This window comes from Adiantum capillus-veneris, chromosome 16 (genome assembly GCF_014529385.1).
Source record: "Adiantum capillus-veneris isolate H3 chromosome 16, ASM1452938v2, whole genome shotgun sequence".
Classification (NCBI taxonomy): domain Eukaryota; kingdom Viridiplantae; phylum Streptophyta; class Polypodiopsida; order Polypodiales; family Pteridaceae; genus Adiantum; species Adiantum capillus-veneris.
In genome coordinates this window covers 16,397,770-16,424,369 of record NC_140946.1, presented here as the reverse complement: position 1 = coordinate 16,424,369, position 26,600 = coordinate 16,397,770, and the positions used below count along the sequence as shown (strand labels likewise).

Here is a 26,600-nt window from a genome sequence, read left to right as displayed (position 1 = left end):
ATTCATAAGTTATAAACATCTCAAAAAGAGAAAGAGAGAGAGAGAGAGAGAGAGAGATTATCTCCCCCTATATATGGAACCCACTTTGCCTTCCCCATGGGTGGTGCTGCTATGACGTGTGGTGGTGGTGCCAAGGAGGGGCTATTGCCAAGTGTTGCCACTACTGGAAAGCAAGGGGCTGACACGGGGAAGATTATCCATTGACTTGCTCAATTGAGGGGGGTTCCTACTTGGCTGCCCAACGGCCTCGCCTTTTGAACGCGCCAAATGATAGCTCCTTGAGTGGTGGGTGAAGGTGTGCATACATTGTGGGAGTGTTCATAGAAAGTTGTTGTAAAGAGCCCAACTTGGGGGAAGATAAAAAGGGCAACAAGACGAAGAGAGTTTGTTTGTTTGTTTTTTCTAAAACATTCTAGGGCAAGGAGAACCCAAGCTAAGGTAGAGAAGGGAAGTTTCCCATACATTCTACCTGCCCTTTTAATTTAATTGTACATACTGGCCGATTTGCATTTCATTAGTTTATTAATCAACAAGATTCCTTCTGCCTCGTCTTCGTAAAAGAAAAACTTCAGTCGTTGCTGGTTCCCACGTTGCCTCCGCCCTCGCTCCTCCGGCTCTCGAACCACTGCCTACGTCGACTGCACCCTTGCACCATTTTTCCATGGACTACCCCCTTCCCCTGGTACCCGGTGATGACAACCTCGCATCAGAAATGTGGTGCTACCCACTTGCGCTAATCACATTCGTGATTTCTCCGCTGCGCATGATGAGTGAGAGAGAGAGAGAGAGAGAGAGAGAGAGAGAGAGAGAGAGAGAGAGAGAGAGAGAGAGAGAGAGAGAGAGAGAGAGAGAGAGAGATCCATCAGCGTCTGTACTTCGCAGACCAACCCTTTGCAGTCTGACTCTCCTCCGCCTCCCTGCCTTGCCCACTCCTGACCGCGTTTCTCCTGCCCTTGCCCGTCCCATGCCTGCGGACCAGTGAGGACCAGCCACCATGCACTGGCCTGCGTCCTGGCTTGCACCGTTGTTCATGCATCCCCATGAAATCCACTTTCCATGAATCCGGGAGGGTCCACCCTCAGCACTAAGGGGCACGGGAGCTTTAAGGAAGCCCAGACGGTGGGATCAAGGGCGCGGAAGTGGGGCGCGGTGATTGATGGCATCGGGGCGCTACACGTGGAAAAAAAAAGTAAACTTGGACGGGTTTTGGTAAACGGGGGCGCCGGGAGGTAAACTCGGACAGGAGGGTGACGTGGACAGGAAACGTGGCGCAAATGGGTTGAGGTGGAGTCCCAGGTAGCAAATGGTGGGCCAACATGGCATTACTTTCATGCGGGCATCCCGTTTTCAAATTTTCCCTCACGGGAATGCAGGGTAATCAGAGATAATCGGAGGTGAGATGAGAGCAGGAGAAGGGGAGGCTGGTATCTGAGACAGTAATCAGATGAAGACTCTGTAGGAAATTGGAAGCTCAAAGGCAGCATGGATTTGAACCAGGTGGTGTGTGTGTGTGTGTGTGACAGAGAGAGAGAGAGAGAGAGAGAGAGAGAGAGAGAGAGAGAGAGAGAGAGAGAGAGAGAGAGAGAGAGAGAGAGAGAGAGAGAGATAGAGATGTTGTGTATTAGATGCCTCCCATCGATGTAATCGAAGACCGGCCATTGAGTGGATATTTCAATGGTGAAACAACGACTGAAGGAGAATCGTCAGATGACTGGCCAATCAACGAGGATCATGGCATGGATTACTGGCCACAAAACAATGGAGCTAGTCCCAGCTCAGTCGCATGTTGGCATTCGCAATGCTCTTGGGTTGCCTTAGATCCGTCTTCATACACATCAAAAACATTTTTCTCCTTCGACGAGATGACATACTCCTGAATGGCCAAAGATTTGGGAGGGACATAGACCATGTCACTAGCAATGCTTCAAGCGATCGATGTTCGGGGATTGTTTGATTTAAAGAAGTGGAATAGGATGAAAGACTCCTTGATGCTTTGTCCAGGTATAGGGCTGGAAATAGGCTGCCTGCACTTGAAATCTACTGGCCTAAAGGTTGCCTTTATGGAAGATTGGGCACATATTGTTCATGCAGCCCATTGCCCTTTGACACATGACAATCATCTTGGAGTGGTTGCCACTCTCAAGGCCGTCCAGAAGGAATGGTGTACAGACAAGAGACAACATGGGTTGCCTCTTGATTACATAAAAGACTCAATCACTGCATGTGGATGCTTACTAAAAGAGAAGATTATTGATTGTGATGTAGCTGCGATGCCTATTAGTAGCAGAATCGCAAATTGCCCAACCTCTTCAATCGAGACAACAACATCTCAAGTCGAGCAACAGTTGACAAGAATCATGATAAAGCATCACACACGGCTGGTCCTAGTCAGATCTTCAAAGAGGCATAGAGCATATAAGTGGCTACAAGAATACATTTGCAATCGAGGTGGAAGCATAGATCGGAGAGGTGCGGATAAGCGGCGACAACGAAAGTCAAAGAGGTGTGGGTGCCTGTTTAGGCTGGTGGTTCAACACTGTCATGATGGTGATAGGGTGACTATCGCAATCCATGGCGATCACACCGGGCACATACCTGGCTCACGTGCTGACCTTTACCACTTGCCGGTGCATTCAACTGTAGTTGCATGCTGTATGGATGATTTGTTTGATGTTGGGATGTGCCGCCATGTCGCCAAAATGTCGATCTCCAAGGAAAGGTTTCACATGGCAAATGCATCTGAGCTAGATCGTGTAATCTACAAATTTTTATGATACCAAAAGAGGTGCAAATGCTATTTCATCAAATGCGCACTCGTGGTACTTAGCTTGCCATTGGAATTTCTAAGAAGCCTTTTCTCTGCTGAGTTTTTGATAGCATTTGATCCAACATTTTTTTTTACTGTAGGTAACTCTGTAGGTACTGAATGGGGTGCGATGCTTGCCGAGGCTCTACGTTTGCAAGAATTGAAGAAGGTAATACTACATTCTCAACTTCTTAAGCTGGATGGGTGAGCATGCATCCTCAAGTATACTTCTCGTATGGACAGGTAATCTTTGTGCAGCCTTACAGTCCCCAAAACCCTGATGAGAACAAGCGGCCATTCATCCTCCTCATTCAAGACGAGTGGATGCTACAAGTCGATCTTCGTTTCTCTCGTCGGAACTCATGGGCCGTGGATAGCACTTTCAAGACAAACATTTATGGTCTACCGCTCTATGGTGCAGTCTTGCCAAACCAAAACGGCATAGGGATTCCGATATGGCTGATGTTATGCAACAATGATGTGGGTACCAGCCAAGAAAAGGTGGCCCTAGAGCTCACGTTCAAGATGATCTTTGCAAGGTTAGGTGATGTTCGGCCCGCAACCATTGTCATTGATAAGAGCCAGCAAGAGCTCGAAGCCATCCTCAAGGTTGTGGATCAAGATTCTTTTTTCTGGAGAGAAGACGAGGATGGAAGGCGGCAACAAGTCGCATGCAAAGTTTTGCTATGCTGGTTTCATGTCACGAAGGCATGGGTTGAGAACCTATTGCCGCATGTAGCTGGTCATTTCTTTGATGTGTTCTTTGTGTCAGCTCATGTCTACAAATTGACTGTCGTACTCACATGGCGTTGTTGTGCATAGGTCCCTAAGGACAAGCGCGATGATGTGTACAATCGCATGTCAAATTTGATGCATGCAACAAGTGAGGATATATTTGATGCAAGGTGCGATGAGCTATTGCAGGTGTATCAGGCACATGAAAATATTCGACGGTATGTATCCATTGGTTGGTGTGGCAGCACATGCATGTGGCGAAGCCGTTGGCCAAGATTCGGTCGTCTATTTCAGCATGGGAATGTGGATACTACAAACTTGGTTGAGCGATTATGGCAATATGTCAAGTATACCTTGCTAAATGCACAGATAAACAGGTCTCTGTTGGTCTTGTTGAATGCATTGGTGGGCGATTCAATGCATCGGACAAATATTGAGGGAACACTTCTCGAATTCTTCAAGCAAAAGCAGGAGATTGGTAAGAGCGGTTCTCTTTCGCTTGAGAGTATGCCTTTGCTGTTGCCAAATGTTGAGCTCATGTTGTTTCAATTTGACAACCGTTCAGCTCATTCCGAGCGTTTTAGTCGTTTTGGATCAAGCAAGCAACATACAGCCAAGCTAGCAGCAGGCGAATCGATTCTTAAACGATTTGAAGCAGATCCAAGCACCCTCGAAGTGATAGAGGAAGGACACATGCGATTCAAAGTCCTTAGCACTACTTCGGCCTCAAACTGGTATCATGTGAGCATGCAATCCAACTACTGCGATTGTGCGGATTGGGGATCAGAATGTAAGCATCTATATGGCCTTCGACTGATAATTGAGAGGCACTTTTCTCATATTCACGAAGTTCTCCCCATCGTAGAGCCATGTGGACCTACAACCCATAGTTGGAGCAGGGGAAGATAATATAGCACTAGAGCATGACAATTTCAATGTAGCTGAGACAGTTGTCAACAACATAGACAATGAGATTGGTAGCTGCATCTATGACATGAGAAGCATGTTGCAGAGTCTAGAAGAGCAGTTGGTGCAATGTGATAGCTCTTTGAAGCCAGCCATACTAATGCAGCTAAATCTTTCACGAAATAGTCTCGCTGCCTTGATCATCCCAAAGGAGATTGAGCTACCAGCAAAGGGCTCGATCAAGCAAGTCCAAGCTCACGTTACTCTAACTCGCGACTCGGGCATCGGATGCCCGTAGAAGCAAGTGGAGCCAGCAAGGAACAGGTTCTCGAGGCCGACCTGCCACCATCTAAAGGTCCAACTACTGGTGTTTTGCGAGGCAAGAATCAGCGTGGACGGAGTTGAGTCCGCTTTCAAAGAAAGCCTCGAATACATTGTCCTCATTGTTGCAGCAAAACTCTCATGCTCGATCCATTGGAGAGCATTTCATGCCATACATGCCATGCCCTCCTTTAGCTGAAGCCTTGGTTTGTGCGAAATTTGAAAGATCGAAATACTTGCTGTTGTGTTTATCATATCAAACTGATGTATCTCAAAGATGCATTTAATGTTATGCGCTCATCTGCTTTTGGTTTTCATGGGAGGTCATGTACATGTAAATGCAATGTTTGCAAATCAGATGGGGTGAATGCAGAATGTCTTGCTGTTGAGCACTCATTTTCAGGGATCACAAAGTTGTGGGAATCATGCGTATGTACAAAGGCTGAGGGGGATATGTTCCATAAACACACCTGCTTGATGGGCCAATGCAAAAACTGTGGTGTGGAAAAGCTTAGCCTTTGTCCACGAGAACTTTCAGAGATGACAAAGATAGTTCCACTGCAAGTCTTCGAGGACATTAAAGTTCAAACTAAGCATGGTCTAAGTAAGAGAAAGATGTTGTCACTCAAACAGGTGGCTTTAAGTGAGCTGTGAAGGAGGATAAAAGACGACATCAGAATCTTCATCGAGCACAATTTCACTTACACAATTTCACCTTCAGATACCATTATATATGTAGTAGACTTTGCTGAAAATTACTCATTCAAAGAGAAAAATGAAGTACAATCTATGCATTGGCATACAGATCAATGCACCATCCTTGTTCGCATAACATACATGCGTGGCAACGAAGATGACAGTATTATCAAGCATATGCATTTCTACATCTCCGATGATAGGCAACATGATACGCTGTTTGTCCAGCATTGTTTTCTTCTTTGTGATCAGTGGCTTAAAGACCAGGGGCTGAATTTCAAGAAGAACTGGGTGTGGTCAGATGGTGCAGCCTCGCAATTCAAGGCTGCAAGGCCATTTTACTTTGTTGCTAGATATTACCAACTAATAGGTACAGAGATGACATGGAATTTTTTTGGCTCTGGCATGGCAAGGGGGAGCATGATGGCGCTGGCGCTGTGATAAAGAGAGCCCTTACACATGAACAACTCAAGAGTAATGGAGTTGTTCTTAGGAAAACTGCAGACGTGGTTGCATTTTTGACGAGAACAATGTCCAATGCTGCATGTAGCTCTTATGCACAATCCACTAAAGCACGTCCTACTATAAACATGAAATTTTGGCTAGTAAAAGAGACAGAAGTGGATAGGTCTAATATATGGGGTTGTGAGAGAGTACCAGGATCTCGATCACTCCATTGCATTTCAGGCTTTTGTCGTCATGATCCTACTCAATTAAGGACCAGGCGGCTTTCTTGTTTTTGTGATGCTTGCATGAAGAGCCATTGGAGGACTTGTTCCAGCAAATCATATGCAGGCAAGTGGACACATATTGAAACCACTCTCTGAGGTAGCAGAAGAGACTGAGGTACCAGAAGATGAAGCTGCAATGTTTGAGGGATCCCAGGATATACTGAGTGAGTATCTCATTGAAGGTGATAACTTTGCGGTCAATGCAGACGCTGGCAATGCAGAAGGTGTAGAGTTCTTTCTTTTGAGATGTACAAAGAGAAAATGGATGACAGATTGCATCTTAAGAGATAAGTGGAAAAACAAATGTGATAAAAACACTTATGTTGTCACAGGGTGTTATTATCAACAGCAAGATGGGGATACAAATCACTACACTCTACTTGATGATAGGGGAGTTACTAACCTGTACTCTCACCTTGTTTGGGCAATCAAGTTTGACATGCCTTTGGTAGATGCTACCTCAAAGACATATTATTTATCTCCGGAACTACATGAAACCATTTACAATGCCATGCCCTATGAAGCAGCATGATACTTATTTAACAGGATTATATTATGTTCTATATAGCCTTCACCATTCAGTACCTCCTTACACATGTCCATTGTGCTATGTATCACATAGCACACAACCACACATAGCACATAGCATAGAATCACACACATTTCAGATAATGAGGTTACTATTGTGAACATGTTGCACCTTGAAAAAAGTCCATTGTCTCTACCTAGGCTATTATGTGTGCTATATTGTACAAGTGTGTGTAATAATAGCCCAATGTCCCTGTCTATGCTATAAAAGGACTCTATTGTAGTAAGATAGCAACATGTGTGCTATATAGTAAAAGTGTGTGTATCACATAGCACAATGTTCCTGTCTATGATATGATGTGTGGTATGTGAAAGAGCTATATTACATATTGAGAGCACTATGTGTGCCATATAGCGTAAGTGTGTGTAATAAGAGGCCAATATCCCTATCTATGCTATTATGTCATAGTATTTCTTGCAGTATGAGTGCTATATAGCATAACTATGTGTAATAATAGCATGATGGTCCTGTCTATGCTATTATGTGTGCCATGTAGCAGGACTCTATCAGAGTATGACAACATCATATCAGCAAAATAAAATTACATCATATCACCAAAATAACATTACATCATTCAATCATTAAGTTTAGAGAACTTTGAACAGGTCAGTTTTTGGTATAGTAATCACAAGTACATTTAGTGCGCAAAATGCTGTATACATGATTCCATAACCACAATCAACCTTCCCTACATACTTCTCATTGACTTCTATAGTGGCTGATGACATGAGCAGACACTATGTCTGAAGGATTTTCAAACTCGTTCATCTTTGCATAAGCATTAGGGATGGGTGAGACTGTCCACTTGACTAACCAAGGGAACAATGTGCTAACCAGGTAAATTGGGGACTGACAAATATCTGCTGGTTTAAATGAAGCAGGACCAGACCCAAGTCTCGGGAGGGTTGAGCAGACACTTGTAGAGTGTGTCATCCACCACCAATGTATTATCAGAGTTGAACTTAGGATGGTGCTTCCAAAAGTCTTTGCGTTATCTCTACATGGAGGGATGACAGGAACTTCATTTAGATTGAAGCTCGCCTCTCTACACCCCTCTTGATCGATAATATCGAGGAAATGCTGTTTGTTCAGCCTAGGAAAGCATGCACTCAAAGCAAGTGCTAGATTGTCCTGGGTCATGCAGCTCCATAGTGCAACTTGTGCTCTTTGCAGCAGTGCATGCAAAAAGATTGATGCATTGGGACTGACCACATATTCAAATTGCATCTTTTCTGTAGCATTTGGTCCAGTGACTACCCGACCTTGATCTTGCCCAATCAGGAATACTGCTTCTCGCTATTCCTTTGTAGAAGGAGACCTTATACCTCCTTATGAGAAGCCCATTCACATCCAGTATGATGCATAAATTGTCCCTTCTCTTCTTGTCCTCAAAAGATGCGGCAGTGCAACAATCTGTACTGGCATTACCACAAGACACGGCCTCTCTTGCCTCTCATATTCATGTCCATTTTTGGCCTCTTTATCAGCATTCTTTGTACCTGCCTCATTTGTATCTGTAGCAGCCGCTCGACCCATAGGGACCTCTGGACTTTTACCTTTGGTATTACCAACAGTGGGATCTGTACAAGACTCAGTTGTATCATGTGCAACTGCCTCTTTCGTGTCCACAACAACCATGAAATGTTCTCCCATTGCCTCTCTCGATTGAGCTGCTCTGTCAGTGGGCACCTCTGTGCATTTGCCTGCCTCATTGTTTTGCTCTATACATGCCTCAGTTGTATTATGTGTATTTTCCTCTTTCATGTCCGTAGCAGCCACGAGAACTTCTCCCATTGCCTCTCCCAATTGAACTGCTCTTTCGTATGCCTCAGCTGTGTCGGCAGAAGCCGCGATATCACCGTTACCCACTGCTGAGCCGATTCCAAGTACTCTATTAGTGAGGTCCTCCTCACCCAAGCCTCCCATATCTTCAACAGTGGAATTTGTACCCTTTTCCTCCTCTGCATCAACAATTTCATTAGCTGCATCACTTGGGCAGACCACCTCGGCTTGGGCTGTGACATCACTTGCACCCACTGCCTCACGTGTTCCATCTTCTCTCTCAATGAGGACCTCCTCACGCATTCCTCTGGTATCCTCAACAGTGGCATCTGTACCCATAGGCACAACTGCATCAAGAAGGGCATCCATGACAGCATGAACAATACTTTCTGTTCCACCATCATTAACATTGCCATCAGCAGTAGCATCTATGCTAGCATCAACTTCCATATCATCCACAATGTCATTTGTGCAGGAATCAACTACTGTAGCATCAGCAATGGCATTTGTGCAGGCATCAACTGTGGTAGCATCATCAATGGCATCTGTGCCAGATTCAATAGTGGCATCTGTACCCATAGGCACAACTGCATCAAGAAGGGCATCCATGACAGCATGAACAATAATTTCTGTTCCACCATCATTAACATTGCCATCAGCAGCAGAATCTGTGCGAGCATCAACTTCCATATCATCCACAATGTCATTTGTGCACGCATAAACTAGCATAGCATCAGCAATGGCATCTGTGCAGGCATCAACTACCATAGCATCATCAATGGCATTTTTGCCAGATTCAACTATGGTGGGGGTGGGTAATGTACCCTTTTCAAGTTTAGCACTGTTGACCGCCGGGTCAACAACACAACATAACTCAAGTTTCGTACCAAAGTCTTATCTTTTGCGAGTTATGAAATGCTGCGGATTATGGCTATAAACATCATTTGTAATGAGTAGTTATTCTAGTTTCAGAAGCCGGGGTGCAATGGCACTTCCATATTGTAAATACAAAGCCATTTGACCCATTCAACCCCATTTTTGGTTAAACCTAAGGTAGCCTTAGTATATAAGGTACCTAGGTCATTTTGTAAAAAAAGGACTTTTCATAATCAAAACTTAGCGTTGCCGTCTACTTTGTGTGAGAGAGAAAGAGAGTGAGCGTGAGCTTTATCCTCTTGCTACGCCCGGATCACTCAACACATTGGAGATCCGACTGCACCATTGTTGTAGGCTCGAGGAGAGCTACGAGACAACGCCAAGCATTCCACGCGAGACGAAGCGCACACGCCGACGCATCTTTGAGCTATTTGTGGTTGTAAGTGTATTAAATGATGTCTGTTTTCTGCGTGCTAGTAGTCTATAGAATCGTGGAGACATAAGCTACGCATAGGTACTCATAAATTTCAGTTTCGGGCACTTTCAAAATTTTGTTCTGTCATCCTACGCGTTTTCCGCAGATGGGTTTAGAGTGAGGGTTTTGAGTGTAGAAGCTTAGGGACATGTGTATCCTAGTGAGGGGATGGTGTTCCTTAAGTTTCGTACGAATCTGTCATGATTAGGTGAGTTACCTTCCGTATGTGTGTATGTGGCTAGGTGGTGTAGTTGAGAGCAGTGAGGTTTTTGATTGTGGTTTAGTTGGCCTTCCTGAGTGTTGTATGTGTAGGATGGTCTTAGCCTGACAAGCTAAAGAGATTTCCTCCGTGTGCCTATCGTGTCATCTGTGTCCTCGATTGACATTATGTTGATCTAGGTAGTGTTTGCATGCACTTCATGGGTGTGTGAGTCGCTCCGTCCAACATTGGCGCCGTTGCCGGGGACACAAGGACCTAAGTAGGTTTCCTACTAACACTCGTGTGATGGTTGCTTGATTTAGTTTCGGCTAAAGAAAACGTTTTTCTTAAGTGGATCCAGAAGAGGATATTCCGCGATCAAGTGGATAGCCAGGAAGCTTGTGTCTTGCCGAGGGTCTGCGACTAGATAGGTTTAGTTAGGATCTCAGGATTAGAGTAGTTGTTGGTTGTCGAGTGATTTGTGAGGTGATAAAGGCGTTTACTAGTCCTTGTGTGGCAGTGAAGCATTTTTCTACTCATAGATGCAAAACCCCATATGATTTGTAGGAGTAGCTTTAGGTACGTGATCCGATTCTGATCTAGAGCTATTCATCACTGAATTATTTGCTAAAGTGCTTGATTGCATTTTAAACCACGGAAAAGTGTGCTTTTGAGGGTAAAAATGCATTAAACAAGCTTTTGTGGATATTTTTGTATGACTGACTAATGTTGTGCATATAAAAGAGCATTTGCAAGGGTTCTGTGAAGAAAACCTACAATTCTGTAAACATAGACATCCTACGCGTAGGATGTCTGAAGGGGGTTCTGGAGACCAAATTTGAAAATTTTGACTGCACCAGTGGGTTCAGAGGGTAGGTTTTACCCTAGTAACATATTGACTTGGGTGTTTTTTCCTATTTTTGTTGACCAAAAGCCAAAAGGCGGAGCCAGAAAACATAAAATTTCAGAAAAGGCTTAAATAGAGTGATTTTTGCATGTTTTTGCAATTGTGAAGCATACTTGCACTTGCTGAGAGCATAAGGAAGCACCAGGGACACTTCAGTCTGAAAAAATAAGCACTAGACATCCTACGCGTAGGATGTCTAAAGGGTGATCTGGGCATTTTTTTGAAAATCTGAGGTTACCAGTGTGTTTAGAAGGTAGGTTTTACCTTATTTTCGCCTGGAAAGTGGAAATTTGACCAAATTTTGACAGATCAAAGCCAAAAGACGAGAATTGCCAGACATCCTACCCAAATTGTGTCCAAGGCCTAATTTTGAGACCAAACCATAGGATGACTCCATAGGCATGTTCTAAATGTTGTATTGAGTGCATGTGATAGATTTCATCTCATTTGGGTCAGTGAAAGGGAAGATTGAACAAAATTTAGCATTTTTTACTGAAAAAGGCAAGGATAGCTAGTTTTGGGGTCTTTTGACATCCAAACTCAAATCTAAGCATAGCATTGGGTTGCTGATATCAAGGGGAAGCTGTGGGACAAGTCTGGGGTCAAACAAGCCAAAAAGACATCCTATGCGTAGGATGTCTTCTGTGTGATTTTGGACTCTAAAAAAAATTCTGAGCATACCACAGTGGTCAACACCTTAAGGAGAGTCTGTGGTTCAAATTTGGGGCAATTCTAAGCAGTTAGACATCCTACGTGTAGGATGTTTAAGGCATGATTTAGAGGCCAAATTCAAACTGTGGATAGAGCAGGGTGTTGTATAGCCTTAGGCAAGCCTCCTAGTCAATTTTGGTCCAATTTGGAGTTGATTTGACTTGGGAATTCATCATAACAGACATCAGGCTTTTGGAACAGATTCTTGATCATTTGACCAACCCATAGGTGTCAGAATCAAAAAGTAAAAATAGCTGTGAGTTAAGCACATCAAGGGGAAGCTACAGTGCAAGTTTGAGCTGAAACAGAGCAAAAAGACATCCTACACGTAGGATGTCTCCAGGGTCATAAAGTGGTCAAAATTCTACTTTGGCCATAAAGAGAGGTTCTAAGTGTCTCAAGGATTCCAGATATTTTTTCAAAAGTAAATTTGGACCTTGTTTGGCCTATTTACCAAGCAAAGACAGGAATTGTTAGACATCCTACTCTTGGAGTGCACTAGAAGCTTATGCAGCCCAAATCTTGACCTACTGGCATCCAAATTCAATTTTAAGAATAGCATTGGGTTTCTAAGCACTAGGAGAATCTTGGGATCAAGTTTGGACAAAATCTGAGCAGTTAGACATCCTACGCGTAGGATGTCTCTAGCTTGATTTAGGACTTCAAACCAACCTATGAGCACACCACTATGATCAACACATCAAGGAGAAGCTGGGGTGAAAATTTCAAGTCATTCTGAGCAAAAAGACATCCTACGCGTAGGATGTCTCAAGGCCATTATTAGGTCCAAATCAACCTCTGAGCATACCATTGTGTTGTTGGACTTAAGGGGAGTCTGTGGACCAAATTTTGTTAAATTCTGAGCATATAGACATCCTACACGTAGGATGTCTCTAGGCCAATTTTAGGGTCCAACTGTACTTTTGACCATATAGGAGTGTTCACAGTGTCACAGAGATCCCAAATCTTCTTTTAAAATTGAACTTTTGGACTCATTTTGACCAGTCTAAACTGCATTTCATTGTTTTGGCCATAACTTTCACAAACGGTATTGGATCGAAAAAGTTTTTATATCAAAACGTAGCCTGAGAGCAGCTCTACGGCAACCATTTAGTTCAACTTTGAAAAAAAAACATCGTTTAAGGCCTCAAAATACATCCGGAAGTCAGGGGTGTCTGAAAGCGACAATTTGCAAGAATTGTGACGAAACGGTTGCGGTTTTGGACATAGTTTCGACTTTTCTCTAACCAAAGCACTTGAACACAGTGGACTAAGTCTACTTGAACCAAGCAAAAGCTCTTAAGCCCAGAAATCATGTCTACCCTAGATTCAAATGCAGCTTACACAAGCTTGGAGATCCCGACAATAGAGGAATATCCTCCCACAATGGATCTTCCAAACTTGCAATTGATAAAGACCCATCTTGTTGAGAGAGTTTGGATGATTGGTCATGAGAGTGAAGGACTATATAGATACATTGACGACAATGAGGTCAATCTTTATAGGTGCTCAGATCCATACTTAGAAGAGATAACGGATTACAAGCTCTTATATGTCTACACATACGGAGTCGACTGTCAATGGAGATCTATAGTTGTCGACAAGTATGGACGAGAATACAGAGTTGTAGAAAGCACAAATCCACAGACTGTACTAGAAAGAGGTGAATATTTGGTCAATGAAGGACTACAAATGCCTCCACCAAACACGAGAATTCCTATAGGAATTCCAAGAAGAGAGCCACCAGGATTCCCTTCAAGAGCGATAACGAGAGAAGGATTGGGAGAGTCTCTGGTTAGACTTGTAGACAATCGACGAGTTAGACCATCCCAAGTCCAGAAATGGGTAAACAGAAAATACTCCGGAGATAAAGATCTGAGAGATCACGTAGCGGCTTTTAGAAGAGTGATTAGAGCAGAGGAAGTTTCAGATTTTGCGACACAATTTGCGGGATTTGGATTGACTCTAGAAGATGATGCAGCTACATGCTTCGACTTGGTGGGAAAATGGGATTTTGAGACCCTAGATGAGCTGTTTGAGGAGTTTATTGAAGAATTCTCGCCAAAAGGCATTGCTCACAACACGGTCTCGCAAATCCATAGATTCAAACAGAAAGAGAATGAATCAGTACGCAAAGCATCATTACGGCTCAAGAGATATGTTAAGCTCTGTCCGAGAGCGGAATTACCTACGCAAGCACGATTGATGCTGATCTTTATCCAAGGAATGAGACATGTGGGCCTTCAGAAGGATCTGCATATGATAAGGAGGATGGCGCTAAACGAGTTGATCAAAGAAGCTCTTTATCTAGTGGATAACTGTGAGGCATACAAAGAAAAGGACTTAAAAGAGTCAAGGAGATGACACATCCTCTCAGCACAGTGTTTCATAGATAAGTGAGTCCATTGCCAAGCCAACGGCACCTATTGATCAAGAAAATCTTATCGACGACTTGGTCAAGAGGTTGATTCCTCTTGTAAGGTCTGATTCGGGAGAGCCGAAGTGGTGTGAAATTGAGAGAAAATGGACGAACCATACGGAGGAAGAGTGCTATTATAGCATGGAAAATGCTAGGGAGAGGTATGTACAACCTGTTCGAGAAGCACCTACTCCACCTAGATACATTACGGGGAATGTGCCAGGATCGGTAGGAGTTTTAAGGCCACAGATTGTCTTAGGACAACAACCTCCGCTGCCAGGTGCTAGAATGTAGGTAGACATGAGATACATGCCAATGATGGAAGCATCAAATAAACCAACGCCAGTACCAGCTACAATGTGGTATAGCAACCAAAGTGAGTACTACCCTTCGGAGCAACAAAATGTGAGAGAAACACATGGAGTGGTGAGGCTGGTACAACCTCCACCTCCTGGGTTTCAATCGAAAGAAAGAAGGTATGAAATGGACGAAAGGACATTGCGATTCATTGCAAATAGCGGCTTATCTAGGTCAAAGCTTGGTTATAGCCAAGAGGAAATGCTAAAAGTATCTCCTCAACCAGAGATAGATTGTCACAAAAGTCATGAAAACCACTTGGTCAAACAATGTCCTCATATGGAGATCACTGAAGTAAATGCCTATTGTCTTGAGTGTGGCATCACTCACTTGATCCCCGATTGCCCGAAAAAACCAAATCAAATTAGAAAAATCAAGACAAATGTATTAGGGATTGTTCAGCTACCTAGTAGCTCAGAAAATGAAAATGTTGTACCAGTTCAACTAGTTACGAGAGCACAAGCTCAAAAGAAAGTTGATGAGAATCCAGAGACAAAGAACACGGAAAGTGACACGAGTCCAAATACAGATGATGGACCAATGACAGACGCACCTAGTCAGAAAACGAAGAGCAAACGAAATAGTTGGAAAGCTAGAAAGACTAGGATGAAAGCATGCAGGGATCGAGAGCAAAAATCCCTAGTTGAGAAGCTTATGGAAGCTGAGAAGAAGATAAAACAACATGAGGAAAAGGAGGCATCTTCTCTTACACAGATGGTTAAACCTCTAGAAGAACCATCCACAAATGAGAAACTGATAAGTGTTAGTTCAAGAGGATCTGTGTTGGCAGAGAAGGTTAATGAGACATTAGATGCCCTCTTGAAAGCCTATGATGTGAGGCTCAAAAACAACCAAACCCAAGAACACAGGTGGATGACATATCCCTATGCAGAACTAGAAAAGCAAAAATTTGAAATGTGCCAGAAAATGATTCAAACAGCCCAAGCTTTACTAGAACCACCAGTTGCAAAACCTGAGGATGTGATCCGTGTCATGCCTACACAAGTAATCCCACCAAACCAGGAACTAAAAGAGCCAGATTCTAGTCATGAGCACAGACCAAACCTCAAAGACCCAGCATTAGAACCAAGGATAGTACTGAATACCACGGATAACTCTTCCGAGGGATTTGACCAAGCTATACCTGAGGATTGTAAAGAGATAGATGGTCTTGACGAATTGTGGAAACAAGTTAGAGAGGCCAATGAAGCCGATGACCTAAGAAGACAAGTAGACAAGACTGGTGATGAACGAGGAGTGTTTCTACCACCAATAGAGGAATTTGAGAGTGGATCTCAAATGAATTTAGACGTGCGATCGTATTGGGGCGACAAAGGATCTATACAATCTATGGATAGTCAACCCCATTCGCTAAGAACACTACCGTCCTACATGGGAGAGTACGAGACCAAGTCAGATGTGGTTGCAGTCCCATCACAGAGACTGTCTCCCAACAGGGCCATCGATTCAAAGGGGCTAGTAGATATTCTATCTACCCCAGTCACCTGTACAATAATGTTAGCCGAGTTGCTCAGAATAAGACCAAACATGTGGGCTAATGTGGGTAAATGTCTAGAGAAATTTGGTGTAAAAACCCCAATGACTCAAATCGAGGAAGGCATCAAAGAGCTTGAAATGCCTCAACTAAATACTAGGCCAGTGCCATTAAACAAGGTAGGCAAGTATTACGAGGGAGACGAGGGAAAAACCACCCTTCCTGTGGAATTCAATAATGTAAAAACCATGGCAATCCTTGACAGTGGAGCTGGTGTGGAAATTGCAACCAAAGAGGTTTGGAAAAAATGGGGATAGCACTTTCAACACAAACATTTATGGTCTACCGCTCTATGGTGCAGTCTTGCCAAACCAAAACGGCATAGGGATTCCGATATGGCTGATGTTATGTAGCAATGATGTGGGTACCAACCAAGAAAAGGTGGCCCTAGAGCTCACGTTCAAGATGATATTTGCAAGGTTAGGTGACGTTCGGCCTACAGCCATTGTCATTGATAAGAGCCAGCAAGAGCTCGAAGCCATCCTCAAGGTTGTGGATCAAGATTATTTTTTCTGGAGAGAAGACGAGGATGGAAGGCGGCAACAAGTCGCATGCAAAGTTTTGCTATGCTGGTTTCATGTCAAGAAGGGATGGGTTGAGAACCTATTGCCCCAGGTAGCTGGTCATTTCTTTGATGTGTTCTTTGTGTCAGGTCATGTCTACAAATTGACTGTCGTACTCACATGGCGTTGTTGTGCATAGGTCCCTAAGGACAAGCGTGATGATGTGTACAATCGCATGTCGAATTTGATGCATGCAACAAGTGAGGATATATTTGATGCAAGGTGAGATGAGCTATTGCAGGTGTATCAGGCACATGAAAATATTCGACGGTATGTATCCACTGGCTGGTGTGGCAGCACATGCATGTGGCAAAGCCGTTGGCCAAGATTCGGTTGCCTATTTCAGCATGGGAATGTGGATACTACAAACTTGGTTGAGCGATTATGGCAATATGTCAAGTATACCTTGCTAAATGCACAGATAAACAGGTCTCTGTTGGTCTTGTTGAATGCATTGGTGGGCGATTCAATGCATGGGACATATATTGGGGGAACACTTCTCGAATTCTTCAAGCAAAAGCAGGAGATTGGTAAGAGCGGTTCTCTTTTGCTTGAGAGTATGCCTTTGCTGTTGCCAAATGTTGAGCTCATGTTGTTTCAATTTGACAACCGTTCAGCTCATTCCGAGCATTTTAGTCCTTTTGGATCAAGCAAGCAACATATAGCCAAGCTAGCAGCAGGCGAATCGATTCTTAAACGATTTGAAGCAGATCCAAGCACCCTCAAAGTGATAGAGTAAGGACACATGCGATTCAAAGTCCTTAGCACTACTTCGTCCTCAAACTGGTATCATGTGAGCATGCAATCCAACTAGTGCAATTGTGCGGATTGGGGATCAGAATGTAAGCATCTATATGGCCTTCGACTGATAATTGAGAGGCACTTTACTCATCTTCACGAAGTTCTCCCCATCGTAGATAGCATTCAAGATTTGAGCCATGTGGACCTACAACCCATAGTTGGAGCAGGGGAAGATAATATAGCACTAGAGCATGACAATTTCGATGTAGGTGAGACAGTTGTCAACAACATAGACAATGAGATTGGTAGCTGCATCTATGACATGAGAAGCATGTTGCAGAGTCTAGAAGAGCAGTTGGTGCAATGTGATAGCTATTTGAAGCCAGCCATACTAATGCAACTAAATCTTTCACGAAATAGTCTCGCCGCCTTGATCATCCCAAAGGAGATTGAGCTACCAGCAAAGGGCTCGATCAAGCAAGTCCAAGCTCACGTTACTCTAACTCGACTCGGGCATGGGATGCCTGTAGAAGCAAGTGGAGCCAGCAAGGAACAGGTTCTCGAGGCCGACCTGCCACCATCTAAAGGTCCAACTACTGGTGTTTTGCGACGCAAGCATCAGTGTGGATGGAGTCGAAACCGCTTTCAAAGAAAGCCTCGAATACATTGTCCTCATTGTTGCAGCAAAACTCTCATGCTCGATCCATTGGATAGCATTTCATGGCATACATGCCATGCCCTCCTTCCGTTATTGCTCAAACATGCCCCAGGTGGAGCAGAGTCGAGCTTGCTTAATCGTCATGTCACCCTCTTTGGTGAGAGCATCCAAAAAGGGATGATTGTCTGTTGCAAAGCTAGCGAGGTTCCCACAGAAGAGAGAAGCTTCACAATCTGCTTGCTTGATGGGTCAGTACTCGAGGCAGTCCTTGCGTCCCAGCATCGAATGGTTCTCTCTACATGAGAGACATGTAGCTTTTTTCTCCCTTATGCAATCTGTTGGGCTGATTTGATGACCGGTTTGTGAGCGTTCGGCAGGCACTTGTGAGCCCATTTGCAACTATCTTTGGACTGATTGGGTGGGTTGTTTTGGGAGCAAGCTGTGAGCTGATTCCAACTGCAGACTTCCAACATGTTTGGCTGATGAATATTTACCTTGTTTAGGCTATTAGGCCGATCTTTTTGGATGGCATCTTGCTTGATCGTGCGTGAGCGTTACAGCTGGGTTTCGAAAAGTTATTCTGCCAATCTGTCATGAGCTCATTTCAGCTACCAACTTGATGCATTTCTCTTGTAAATTGTGTACGATCTCTATGGACTACGAATGCTCTAAGTGGATGGCATTGAAACTGACCTTTTGTGAGAGTCATGGATGGGTTGTTGCTAAATGTGTGTCTTGTTTTGCCAGCCAATTTTTCTTATCCGATTTTGTACGATCTCTGAGCACTAGGGCTGCCCTAATTGGATGGCATTGAGGCTGATCTGATTTCTCAGCTGATTTCACTTGCAAACATTTAGCGTTTTTGGTATCTGATTATTTACAGTTTTTGGTATCCGAAGCATCAATGGAATTTATGGCATCCAACAATTTACAGTTTCTGGGTTAGAGGGTTGATTTCCTTTTTGATTTTTTGATGTTTTTTGGATTCTTGCCATACATGCGAGTGAGTTGTTTTGCCGCCCATATATGAGGTGTGTTCCACACTAGAGATCAAGACATTTACGGTCACCGACTATTTACGTTACTGGGGATGGAAGGCTGATGTTTTGTTTGACCATTCTTGGGCAGTGCGGCTGGTTTCCCACTAGATTTGGTGAGCATTATGGCATGTTTGAAGCCGGTTCATGCTTAAGAGGCTGGAGAAAGTGAATGCTTACTGCAGTGACTTATGTTGGGCAGCATAGACCCTTGCAAAGAGTGGCTCCTTCGTATACTTTCACCGTATTTTGACCATTCAAGGTGCAAGGTTTGAGATGTTTTTCTATTAGGCTTTGTGTCATAACCATGTAGTGAATAATGCCTTTGCATTTATATGATGCATTTTTCACTCACCAATGCCGAGATGAACTCTGTGCTGCATCATGGGCTTGTAGCACTAACATCTTGGCGACGAACTTCGCTCCTTGGTTGCACTATTCGTTTGTATAATCAATATTTGTATGTATAATCTGGCCATGCATTTGTTTGATTGGTCAGGTGACAATTTAATCCATTGAACAAAATAAATACTCTGCCAATGCACACAAATACTATGTATTGTCCTTTAAGTTTGCAACCACAATGTGCCTACATGGTATGCAAACAAAGGGTTGTTAGTTTGTCATTTTTAATACAAGCACCTTTGCTTTTCCGAGGATACATAAATCTACCAAAGATAAAATTTGGAAGTTAAGAGTTGCTATTCTCTATGAGCAATGAGATTATTAAAACATTACAAAGAGAGAGGGAGAGTTTCAATCGCTGACATTCTGACAAGAAAGAGATTCCAAAAAATGTACACAAAACTTAGATACAACGAGCTTAAAATGTGTTCAACCTGCTTGCTAAATCTGAAGCAAAGGAAACCCATATGTGTAAACTCAACAAACACCTCACTTGGACTACAATAAAGGCTATGACAATGTCACGCTCTCACCACTCATGGAGCTTCTCAACACCCACAACGCAATCCGAGCCAACAACCACCCTTAAAGAGATATAAAAATAGAATATATGCATGCTCCAAACACCTTAGCAATACTAACAGCCACCAATAACATCTCACCACAACACCTTAACCACATTCATAAATGGTACCAACACATACCACAACCCATAATGAGCAATTGTAAATTGACAAAATAACAACACTACGATCGATCAATTGACAATGAGATTGAAACGTAAGGCGGATCATTACGTAGACTTAATTAAAACATCCAAAGGGTGTGCTACATTGCGCATAAATGCGTAGCTAGGTAAGCCATCCACAAAAAAAAACATTCACTTAGATCCGCTCAAAATGGAGGGTTCAAAATCCATAAAGTACACCGTTGTATAAGTATAGTGTCAATTGAGTTCATATGCTGGATATGCTCCCAAAACACCAGTCCCCGAGCGTGCTATTGCTCATGCATCTCTAGACCTTCGCCAAACAACGTAAGCACCAATCATGCAGCTGCACCCTCAGAGTGCATACGTCCACGTCCTCGAACCAATCCTTTGTAAGCCAATGTCGCCCAGGCCGGTCTTCCAATCCACCTGCAATCAGTTCCCTGCTGAACAGTGCCGTATGTTAGTCCATGCAATGACCCTCCCTAACAACCTGTCGAAACTATTGCACAATGTAGCATGATCTCACCTCATGATCCTCATGACATAAAATCCATAATCGATCGCATTTGTCTGCTGAGGCACATCCACAACTTTGAGCTCAATCTCTTCCTTGGAATCAGCCAAAGCACATCGAATATCGTTGTCATATACAAATTCTGCCAGGCTTCGAAGGCCACTAAGGCACAACCATACAACAAACTAGGTTAGCTGAATTTAACCACATCTGTTGGGCACAACAATCACATGATGAAAACCAACCTTTGCACTTGCTCTAGGCACTCGAAAGGGTTTGTCAAACCCTTGAGGGAATCAAAATGAATTAGATAGTGCTTCTTGCCAGACAATCGGAGGAGCCTTGCTCCCCTATTCAGGTAGAGAGCAAAAAGAGTCCAGTGATGCCTTCAAGCACACATTGCTAGTGTTACGAATGAGAAGTAGTTCAGAATTCACCATACAAAGCATTATGTCACCCTGAAATACCTGCAAATGACTGGCCAAAAGCAAAAGACCAGCTCTGACATGTCAACACCGCTAAATTGCCGCTGAAGAAAATTGGACAGAATACGTCCCTCCATCGTAAACCAAAGCGAATCGACAAAGTATACTTTCCTTAGGATGGTCGGAGGCAAGGTGTGCTCCATCCACCTGTGCAAAGATTTCAGTTTCCAAATTAAAACACATGCAATCCTATATGTGCGTATAGCCATTTACAATGATCAGGGCAAGAGAGAACTTACTGGCCAAACAAGTCAATAGTCCTACTACTGGCCTCACCACGCAATATGTCAGTTACTAATCGCTGATCTACATTAACTGATAACTTGAAACGGTCGGAGGTGAAAGTAATGCATGCAATAGAGCCAAGCCTAACATGCGATAACAATCAAGGCTTAGCGTGCAAGTTTTATAGAAGAAGAAGAGGCCCAAAAAACCAACAAGCAAACAAACAGTAAGAACTGGCTCATGAGTTGTACCCACCTGGCAGCTGCGATGTTTCCTCGTGTCGTGACAACCCTACCTCCCCCTTCTTCCATAACTCTTAACTGGCCATTTTGTATGGCAAAATTCAGAGACACATGTGTGGTTGCCGCTGCACCAGGTGGGGATGAGACATCAACAACAACCCAGGTCTATGTTGTTTCACAATTCCCTGCATGGTTAAAAGAAGATTTTATGCCAAATCATTCGAACAAATTTGACACCCTAAACCTGCCAAGAATAACAACCAAATAATGCATTCCACTACTGCAATTAGGAAGATGTCCCACTACCTCCTCGTGCACAAGATCAACGTTGAGCGTCATGAATGCAAACCGGCTAAATGTATCTGTATTTGCAGCAGGAACCTCCTTTGTGTCCACAATCTCAAGAGGCAGTGAGGGCGGTGTATCTCCAAGCCCAAGGGAAGTTGAGTCAGCGGAGTCCTCTTTCGCGTTGCTTGCTCCCCCCTCCTCCTCCCTGCATTCCTCTTCGTCTTCTTGGCCATCTTTATCCTCCTTGATGTCTTCATCCTCCATCCACTCATAATGTCCAGCCTCTTCATCTTCTCGATCCGACTGAAAATAATCCGCATCCTCCTCTTCTTCCTCTAGCTCCTTGCCCTTGAAGTTGTCCATGGTATGGCTGTCCTCAATGTCATCCATCATGACATTTAACCAAGGAGGTAAAACCTTGAGCCGCCTCTGCATTCAATCACCAAATAAAACCACAAGTTAGTCCCCCATTGAACCCAGCATGTTCAAATGAATGTAGCCAAAAAACCAGCACCAAATAAAACCACAAGAAGCCTGTAAGAAACAAGCAATTTTACATAAAATGATTTAAATCAAGACGTCGAGAATTAGCTTAAAATCCCTCTGAAAGCCATCGGTAAACTAGGACAACTACCGGCAAACAATGCACTGCCTTGTAAACTAGGACAACTATCCCTAAACAATGCACTGCTTTGTAAACTAGGACGAAGAAAGCAAACATGCCTCAACCACAAGTAATTAATGCATTGCCTTGTAAACTCGGACCAAGAAAGCAAACATGCCTTAACACAAGTAGTCATAGACTTCATCGGGCCTAAATTAGCCATTCAAACGGGATCTAGTGCAATGTGAATCTAAACTGCTCTCAGTAAACTAGGCCGCTTTTGGGAAAAAAATCCACCTTGAACTAGGATGCCACAACAAAGTGGACCATGCAAGCAAACATGCCACAACAAATGTAGTACTAAGCCATGCTGCAATAATATGTAAACTTGGTAGAATCACCATGATTTTTTCAATAAACTAGGACAACTTCTAGCAAACAATGTACCTTAAGATAAGCTGGGACTAGGCAAGCAAACATGCCTCAACTCATTAATGGTAAATGGTTTGCAAGGATAATCTCCAAGGTCATTATGCCTAAATCATCCATTTAACGGAAGAAATCTCAATGTGGACCTAAACCCGTCTCAATAAACTAGGACCGCAAACAATCCACCTTCAAGTGAACTATGACTAACAAAGCAAACATGCAACACCAAATGTAATAATAAAGCATGATGCAATAATATGTAAACTCGAAGGAGTGGCCATGGTACTCACATTCTTTTCATATCCTTCGTCGATTCGCTGCTGGATGCGATCCATGCGCTCTTTTGAGGACGCGAGGTAGGCTGCCATGCGCTCTTTGACAATCTTCTCAACAAACTCTACCTTTGAGACTCTTCTAAACTCATGCCTGAGCTTATCCCACTTCTCAGTTGCTCGAAGACGATGAAGGCGCTCTGTTTTTTTCAAATTTAATGCAAACTTCCTATCTCTATCCTCGAAGCGCGCTTTCTTGTGCCATTGTGCACTGTCTCTTGCTTTTGGCGGTTTTTCTCTTGAGCCCAATTCAACATTGGAACGCCTACCTCCCTTGCGAAGGGGAATGACCACATCAAGCCCATGCTCTGTCTTTAGATGCCTCTCCATCCGCAATTGAACCAACTCAAAGTGGAACTGCTGATGTCAATGATCGCTCGCCTGACATTGCCGTGCAAGCCTTCCATCAGGCAAGAAGACCTCAACATATGGCAAGGGTTCAACCATGGCTGAGGATGCACCAATGCCTCTATCTCCTTATCCCTTCAAAGAATCCATTGTTTTGCGCTCCGTAGCCCACCGCCTCGACACACGGCTGATCCCTCTTGCCTTCACCAAGTTTTTCTTTATCAAGGTTCTTTTCGTTTGCCTTAGCTCTTCCAGCCTTCTTCTCATCCACTTCGTTTTCATTGTGATCAGGCTCTTCAAACATGCCTTCCAACTTCTTTATTAGGCGCGGATTCGCTGATTTTGGTGTCTCCACTTGGGCCATATTGCCTGAGCATGGAGAAGGCTGATTCTCCATTTGCTTTAACTCCTTCTCCCTTAGCCGAGGGCTACAACGATGAACTTTTACAGGAGAAGCCTCCCCCGTGCCCCTCCCGAGATCTGACCCATGCTTCTTTCCAACTAGCTTCTTTCCTTGCACCTCTTGATGTGGCCTTCTTGGCGTCATAGTTTTTCATGTGGTGATCACCATACAATGAACGTTTTATTGTAAGAAACACCAACAACCATTCATCATAGCATGGCAACATGCTTGCAAGCACCATATCGGACAAGCAAGACGACTCATGATGGCAAAAATATGCATGAAGCAGAATGCATCGGGACACAGCTCTCTCTCTCTCTCTTCCACACACAGACACAAACCTGCTGCCCGGTTCTCTACAAAATTGTTGTTGTCCGTGGGCTCATAGAGTGTGTGTGTGTGTGTGTGTGTGTGTGTGATGCAACATGACAAGCAACAGACAATAAAAACATATTTTCTTGGAGGTGGTTTTGGGGTGGTGTCACACATACACACACACACACACAACACAACACACATACCTGGTAATCCCGCCTACCGTCCCAATCTGTACCTGCGCCACAATCTCCACCTGGCTCCAATCTTCGTATGTGTAGATTCGTCTAGAGGCCCCGGATGGCTCGTCTAATGCAATGCAGGCCCTCCCCCAGGCCCTCTCGCATCAGCTAGCAGCAAAACTCCCTCTGCTTGAATGCCCTAAACACAGTCACTCACCCCCCATCCTCGGGCTTCCATCCGCATGCATGCGACGTACGAGGTATCATGAAGTGCAAGCCGCCACCTCAGCCCACCCCCACCACCATTTGCCACCTGGGACTCCACCTCATCCCATTCGTGCCACGTTTCTTGTCCACGTCACCCTCCCGTCCGAGTTTACCTCCTGGCGCCCCCGTTTACCAAAACCCGTCCAAGTTTACTTTTTTTTGCCACGTGTAGCACCTCGATGCCATCAATCACCGCGCCCCACTTCCGCGCCCTTGATCTCACCGCCTGGGCTTCCTTAAAAATATCTCCACCGAGAAAAAAATATATCTCTCTCTCTCTCTCCTGCGGCATCCCTTTTCCTCTGCCCCCCACGTGTCACCTCCACTTCGAAGCGGTGAAGGGATCTCCCAAGATCCCCCTTAATTGAGCAGCTTTGCAAAATTGAGCGGACATACTACCTGCCCTTTTCTGTCTGTAACAAAAGACATGGCGGTTTTTGAGGCTTGCAAATGTTTTTTCACAAAGAGGATTATTTGAGTGTGTAGTTGAGAGTGATTGTGCATTGGGTGGGAGAAGTTGTGCAAATTGGTGTGTGTTTGCTAGTGGATTAAGGTATAGTGTGTATCCTAGGCTATAGAGAGAAATCAATGTGTGTTCGGCGTGTGTTTCTCATTCCCCCTTTCCACCTTGCGAAGGGGATGAGGGACCTGGTATGCCTCTGCATGCCATGCATAGAGGGAATTTTTTGGCCCACCCAACACCATCGAGCATCATGACGCCTCACCGCGCCCCATATCCTTGGCATAGCCACCCTCATAGATCAATTTTGACAAAGAAATGCCCACCAACGATTTCCCTTAGCATCCGAACTCCAATATTGCGATCGGGAGCTTTTATGGACACATTTCCCGACCCCATTGTTCCAAAATAAACTAAACCACTCTTCATCACTTAAATTAAACAACTTAAAATGTACGTCATGGAAATTTAACAAAAGTAACAACTGTTATAAGCCAATTATTTCATATTATATGGAATAGTTACATTTGTCAAAGAGTGGTTAAAGAAGAATAATCTAGTTCTTATGGAGGCAACCCTTGTTTTGTATATTAATGGCTAGATCTAGATCGGTTTTTTAACATGACCCTCTTGGCATGCACCATAAATAAGAAGCCATCTTAGAAAAGATGCACCAAAATGTCTTTTGTTTTGAAAAACCATGTTCAGAGCAAGGGGACAGGATGGTCAAGCACTCGATGAAGAGAAAATCCCAAAAAATTTCAAAATTGACATGCTTATTATCTCTAGAGTCAAAATGAGCCCATTTTTGCAAAATCTTATCACCACCAGTTTCAGTACAGACCCCCTATCAATTTTGGGACAATTTGGACATTCCAAGAATTTGCATCAACACTTAGTCATTTTCAAAGGCCTTCTAGTAAAAAGTGATCCTAACCTGGCATTCATGCATTCAAATTTTCCCAAAACCCAAGTCCTACATATTTATTCTATAAAAGTGGAAACCTTGCACAACAGGTATGGCATGTGGAGAAGCTTTCAATGCATGTGACTGGCTAATATAACTTCCACATCATCAATTAATGTAACCTTTGTTTTCTTGCCTGGTATAGGCTCAGAAGTGGGATCCAAGGGTGCTAGGAAGAGCCCAATGTCATCTACAGCAAGAAGAAAGGAGTGAGACCCACCAAGCCAAATCCTCCTAGTACTTGATAAGATCCACACCTTACATTCTATAATCATTAATTTTCTTGGAGTCAATTGGATGTCTCACGCCCCTTATTGAGAAACCCTTTGATCAGGAAGAGGCTTGCAACGGGACCTTG

The 26,600-nt window shown here is 43.8% G+C and overlaps 2 pseudogenes; one reads left to right on the top strand and one right to left on the bottom strand.

Annotated features, from left to right (window-relative positions):
• The first annotated feature begins 1,367 nt into the window (after window positions 1-1,367).
• Window positions 1,368-18,530, top strand: LOC147438616 (uncharacterized; annotated as a pseudogene).
• A 1,955-nt stretch (window positions 18,531-20,485) lies between these two features.
• Window positions 20,486-24,195, bottom strand: LOC147438615 (uncharacterized; annotated as a pseudogene).
• Window positions 24,196-26,600: the final 2,405 nt, after the last annotated feature.